The sequence below is a fragment of the Bison bison genome, unplaced genomic scaffold, assembly GCF_000754665.1.
Source record: "Bison bison bison isolate TAMUID 2011002044 unplaced genomic scaffold, Bison_UMD1.0 scf7180017864207, whole genome shotgun sequence".
Classification (NCBI taxonomy): Eukaryota; Metazoa; Chordata; class Mammalia; order Artiodactyla; family Bovidae; genus Bison; species Bison bison.
This window is the reverse complement of record NW_011494779.1, coordinates 1,228,855-1,235,174: the sequence shown is the minus strand read 5'-3', so window position 1 is coordinate 1,235,174 and position 6,320 is coordinate 1,228,855. Positions and strand designations below refer to the sequence as shown.

The window sequence follows — 6,320 nt, the reverse complement described above, 5'->3', positions numbered from 1 at the left end:
TTGGCAATGGTGAAAGCAGCTATAAATATGTCTGCAAATTTTTGCATAGACATAAATTTTCCACTTTTTTGAGTAAATACCAACGAGTGCAATTGCTGGGTCATATGGTAGACAGTCACCATCTTTTACTGATTCTAGGATGTATATTTTTTACAATTCTAGCATCAGAATGTATCTTTCAATTTACAGAGTCCTTTAGCGGGGATTGTTACATAATTGTATTGCGAGTACCAACAGCTTGTATTTTCTTCCTTGTGCATTTACAGAAATGATATATAATAAAAATCTGGCCAAATAAATTTAAAAGTGTCTTTAGATAGAAAAAGTCTAATAAGAAAGAATTATTTTGTAGCGTTTTTAAACTTGGTGATACATAAAATAACTATGTGGTAGTCTGCTTTTAATATATATGGGTCACAATATTAAATGCTTAAACAAGGAGGTGATGTAATCAAAAATATTTTTAAATATTTGTTCTTAGCAGTCTCCTGTGAAATACTAAAGAATATATTCGGGTCCTCTTTCACCCTCCTGCAGCTCCCCTAGTCTGCGCCTGCGCCAAGGCAGAGGCCCTGAGGTGGCCGAACTTGCCGCTGGGGGAATCGGCGCTTGGAGGACCCAAGAATATCTAAAGCCACGGGGAAAATGGTGGAAAGTTCACCGTCGCCGTTGCCAGAAAGAGCGATTTATGGCTTTGTTCTTTTCTTAAGCTCCCAATTTGGCTTCATACTGTATCTTGTGTGGGCTTTTATTCCTGAATCTTGGCTAAACTCCTTAGGCTTAACTTATTGGCCTCAAAAGTATTGGGCCGTTGCTCTGCCTGTGTATCTCCTCATTACCGTAGTCATCAATTACGTCCTCTTATTTGGAATAAACATGATGAGTACCTCTCCACTTGACTCCATTCATAATATCACAGATAACTATGCCAAAAACCAACAGCACAAGAAAGACCAAGAAGAGGCCATCCCAGCACTAAGAGATATTCCTATTAGTGAAGTAAACCAAATGTTCCTTCTTGAAGCCAAGTAACTTTACACCAAGAACTTAATTGTATGTGGACTAATACCAAACATTTATTATAAATTTTTGACATAAAGGTTTCAACCGTAAAAAAAAATAATAATAATAAAAAATAAAGAATATATTCAGGAGGAGTAGAGTCCAGTGACAAAGCTGGAGGCTATTTATCTACTGTATATATATAGTATTATGGGGGTTCCTGGGAGATTAGCTAGAAAAGAATCCACCTGCAATGCGGGAGACCCTGGTTCAATTCCTGGGTTGGGAAGTTCTCCTGGAGAAGGGATAGGCTACCCACCCAGTATTCTTGGGCTTTCCTGGTGGCTCAGACAGTAAAGAATCGACCTGCAATGCAGGAGACCCGGGTTCGATCCCTGAGTTGGGAAGAGTCCCCTGGACGGGGACATGGCAACCCACTCCAGTATTCTTGCCTAGAGAATCCCAGGTACATTGGAGCCTGGAGGGCTGCAGTCCATGGGGTCGCAAAGAGTCAGACATGACTTAGCAACTAAGCACACATAGTATTATGATATATATATATATATATTTATTTATTGTAGTATATAGTATATATATATATATGTATAGCATAGTATACAGGACCTTCACTGGTGACTCAGATGATAAAGCATCTGCCCACAATGGAGACCCAGGTTTGATCCCTGGGTCAGGAAGATCCCCTGGAGAATAGTGGTAATCCACTCCATTATTCTTGCCTAGACAATCCCATGGACAGAGGAGCCGGTGGACTATAGTCGATGGGGTTGTAAAGAGTTGGACACGACTAAGGGACTAACACTTTCACTTTCATATAGTTACTATATATGTGATATACTAATATACGTGGTTTACTATATATATGGAAAAGGGAATGACAACCCATTCCAACATTCTTGCTTGGGAAATCCCATGGACAGAGGAGCCTGGAGGGCTGCAGTCCATGGGGCTGCAAAAGAGTTGGACAAGATTTATGACAAAGCAGCAATATATTTTATATACATATATATATAATAGGCACAACACACAACAGTATAGACAAGAAAATATGGGATATGAGCCATGGAAGTGGCATTAGACATTCAAGAAAGTCAAGATTCATTTTAAATATACACTTATTGAGAATAAGTATCCATCTAGATGTGATCTGATGAGGGAGAAGGAGTTAGAAGTAACTTTCTCTTTGTGGGTTTTTGCCTTTTTTTTTTTAACTGTTGTCTCCATTTCCTATTCAATCAAATCAAAGTTCTGGTGTAGGGATATAATTTTGTAAATAACCAACTGCTAAAAAAAGAAAACAAAATATATATCCTTTTCCCTTTGGCATTGTAAGCAGACTTCTTAAATCTCCAATGTATATGAGATGTCATTTCGGTCTATCTACATAGTCATCATGACCTTGACAGTGACCTGTAGTTAACACCGAGCATCTGATACATAAAACCACCCATCTAGACAATGAGCGGAGCTGTCAGCTCAAATTTCCCAGGAGACAACCCCTGCCTCAAAGATACTAGGAAAAACTGTGGAACATCTGTATCATCTCCAAGGCCATTCTGTATTTATTTGAAGGGCTAACGTCATGGTCTTCATCATACCTGACTCATTTTCACTTACCTAGCTCTTTAACAAACAAGCTTCCTAATTTATCTAAACTTCTGCTCCATTCTCTTAATTATTATTTAGCCATTCATCTTTTGACATTAAAATTTATCTAGCAACATTCACCATAACTTTCTTCCAAACTTTTATTTGAGGCCCCAACATTTTAGGTTAACTCATACTGGCCTTACTGCACACTATCCTGCTCCCCCACTCCTCAACTAGAGACAAAAGCAGAATCCTGTGCATATGACAGACTCATCGGATCTTTAGAGTAGCACATAAGTGAATGAACATGTAATTTATTGTGCATAGCAGGACATTTTTTAGAGTAAAGGAGACCATTACTAATAATTACACAGGAACAGTACACACAATCCTGCTCAGGATGAAAGGTCATATTATTTATAAGGCCCTGGGTGATCTGGCCTCTGACAAGATGCTCAGTTTTATTTCTATGTGTTTTCTTTTTTTTTAATTTTTTTTGAAATATCAAATTCTGACAACTACCTTCCAATGGTTCACTTTTTGGTCAAGTCCTCTCAGTTGAAAAGCAAAATGTTTGGTTAAATTAGTATTATAATCTAATATTCCTAAAACAGAATTGGAATGATAAGGTTATGGTAACATTACCCTGGGCATGTGCCAGAAATATTAGTAGGATTAGTTAGTAGGATTCCAAAAAAGTTCTGTGCCCCAAGAAGATGAAAAAACTCAAGCTAAGTGACTTCAAAGTGGTTCTCTAACTACAAGCCTCTTTAAAACCACTACTTGTTAATCTCCAAGAGAGTGGTGAACTATAGTATGTGAGTGCTAAGTTCCTTCAGTCATATCCAACTCTTTTGCAACCTCATGGACCATAGCCTGCCAGGCTCCTCCATCCATGGGATTCTCCAGATGAAAATACTGGAGTGGTTAGCCATTCTCTTCCCCAGGGGATCTTCCAGACCTAGGGATTGAACCCACATCTCTTATGTCTCTTGCATTGGCAGGTGGGTTCTTTACCACTAGCGCCATCTGGAACGCCCCTATGATAGTTTCCCCAATTTATGAGAGCCTGAAAAGGAGATTAATGTTCTTCTGTTCTGTGAAACACTTTTAGAGAAATTCTGTTCATGAAAAAAATTATACTTTATCTCCATTTAATAAGCTAAAGTTTTTTTGTTTATTTTCATAGTTAATACTTTAATACTTATACATAACCCTGAAGTAGTAGTTTAAGCTGAGTTGAGGGTAATTAATTCCCTTTCCAATTTACTTCTGTGCCTTGGTATTGCTATGATTAGGTTTGAACAGATATATAAATGTAGCAGTGAGACTTGTAGGATACAAAAATCACTGATTTGGTGTTTTGTGGGTAAGAATCTCTCCAATTCCATAAACTATGACAGTCTAAAGAATTTATAGCTTTCCCTTCAAACTCCCTTTAATAACCAGCTTCCTCTTTAACAACATGTTGTGAATAGACTGAAACCAACCTGGATGTTTCCTTTCTTGGTAATCAGAAGACAAGTCGTGTTCTCTCTTTGTTTGATAAGACTATCAGGATGTGAAAAATAAATCTTGGCAGAGTTATTGAGATAAATCCTCAAACGAAACTCAGATTACATGTAAAATTAGTAGCTACATATCCTTTTGAGAAAAATAGAAAAACAAATTTAAAAGAACACAGTAAAAATTTTAGAACCTGCCATTAAAGACAATTTTTTTAAATGAAAATTTAGAAACATTGTCTCTCAGAGTATGATTTCTGAAAAGGCCATACTTTAAATATGGCTCTCTTTTTATAAGTGGGTAAGTTATTTCATTCTGCCTTGGAATTTTAAAATAATGTTCCATGTCATCTGATAAAACAGCGAAACCAGAAAAGGACCCCGGGAAGAGATTTATTAGTACCTTGTTTATTTTCCTTTGTTTTGTGGCCCGAAAACATACAAAACATTTTAATTATGATTAATCTTTAATTATAATTCTTTTAGAATGTACTTCCAAACATACACATATTGACCACTAAATATCACAATCATCTATATAACATATCAGAAATACTCAGCTTTATGAGGGTAAGATGCCAAATGTTACCACCTTATTTGGAGAAGTCATATTAAAAGTATCTTCATTTCTCCATTTGTTTCTAAGAGAACACACAATTGTAGTGGCCAAGACTTCAGACTTAAGGTATATCTGGATTTAAATCCTCATTCTATCACTGAATACTGTGACATTCTAAACATGTCTTACACCTCACCTGCTAAATGAGATGCTAGTAATGACTCACTTATAAGCTTCTTATAAGAATTTAATAAACAGAAATATGTAAAAAATTTTGGCTTAAGTTCTGGCATATAGTAAATAAAAGTCACTATTAAACAGAATTAGTACATATAAATACTTTCCATTAGTCATTTGAGTTGGCATGGTATGTACCAAGATTCTAGGTTTCCAATCATTTAGTATTTAGCATGTCTGTTTCCACAAAGCAGAAATGCATCTGTGCTATCATGCATTTTCTAAGTCACTATATACAAGAATCAAGTTTTTACTAGCTTTTCTTATCTTTCTCTTCACCTCTTTCTTCTACTCTCTTGTACTTTCCACTTTTTCTCCTTCCTGGGATTGTAGTTTTGAAAATTAAACACCTGTTGCCATTGAAAGAAAATCCTATAGAGATAAGAAGTCTAAATAAACTGAGGGTTAAGAGTATGCCTGTCAATATTTCCAGGACCCAAAGATTGTTACCCTTACACCACCATACCCTAACATCACTCCAGAAAAACAAACTTATGTGAATGTTACAACCAGTCAACATTAGCACCTCCTTCCATAGGACCATGCATTAATTGGCTAAGGCTGCCATAATGATATACTCCAGACTAATGGCAATACTAGAGAAATATATTTTCTTACAGTTCCAGGGGCTGAAATCCAAGATCATGGTGGCATCAGGGTTGGTTTCTGGTGAGAGCTCTCTCCCTGGCTTGAAGATGGTTGCCTTCTCGCTGTGTGTTCACCTGGTCTTTCCTATGTGCTTATGTACAAAGACAGAGAGAGTTCTCTGGGGTGTCTCTTCATCGTCTTATAAGGACATTAGTCTTACCAGAATAGGGCTAACACTTATGACGTCACTTAACCTTAATTACCTCCTTAAGGCCCTTTCTCCAAATTCAGTCACCTTGGAGATTAAGACTTCAGCGTAAGAACTGAAGGAGTTTTAACACAATTCAGTCCATAACAATCCTGCTTTTTCCTATTACCATGAGGACTTGTAAACCCCTTCCCTCCTCCTATATTTAAGCATCTTGAAAGGAGAAGCAGAGGAGGAAAAGGATCATCCAGAGAAGAAGGAAATGATCGTAGATAGCTGAAGTGGTTTCAAATAATATATTTATTTTTCACACCTTTTCAGATTAAAACATCAGGGTTTTTTTTTTTTTAATTCAAGTACAACACTAATTTCTCATCTGTTTTCTTTCATTCTGATGAACATGTATAGGACCTTCCTGACTCTCTTAAAACACCTATCACCTCCTTCCTGGCAATATTTAGCTGCTTCAGTTCAGTTCAGTCACTCAGTCGTGTCCGACTCTTTGCGACCCCACGAATCATAGCACACCAGGCCTCCCTGTCCATCACCAACTCCTGGAGTTTACTCAAACTCATGTCCATCGAGTCAGTGATACCATCCAGCCATCTCATCC

General features: G+C 37.1%; 1 pseudogene across 1 annotated transcript; it reads left to right on the top strand.

Moving 5' to 3' along the window:
• The first annotated feature begins 521 nt into the window (after positions 1–521).
• LOC104992029 lies at positions 522–1,112 on the top strand (annotated as a pseudogene). Its single transcript, XR_825654.1, has one exon. The product of XR_825654.1 is annotated as a phosphatidylinositol N-acetylglucosaminyltransferase subunit P pseudogene (transcript).
• Positions 1,113–6,320: the final 5,208 nt, after the last annotated feature.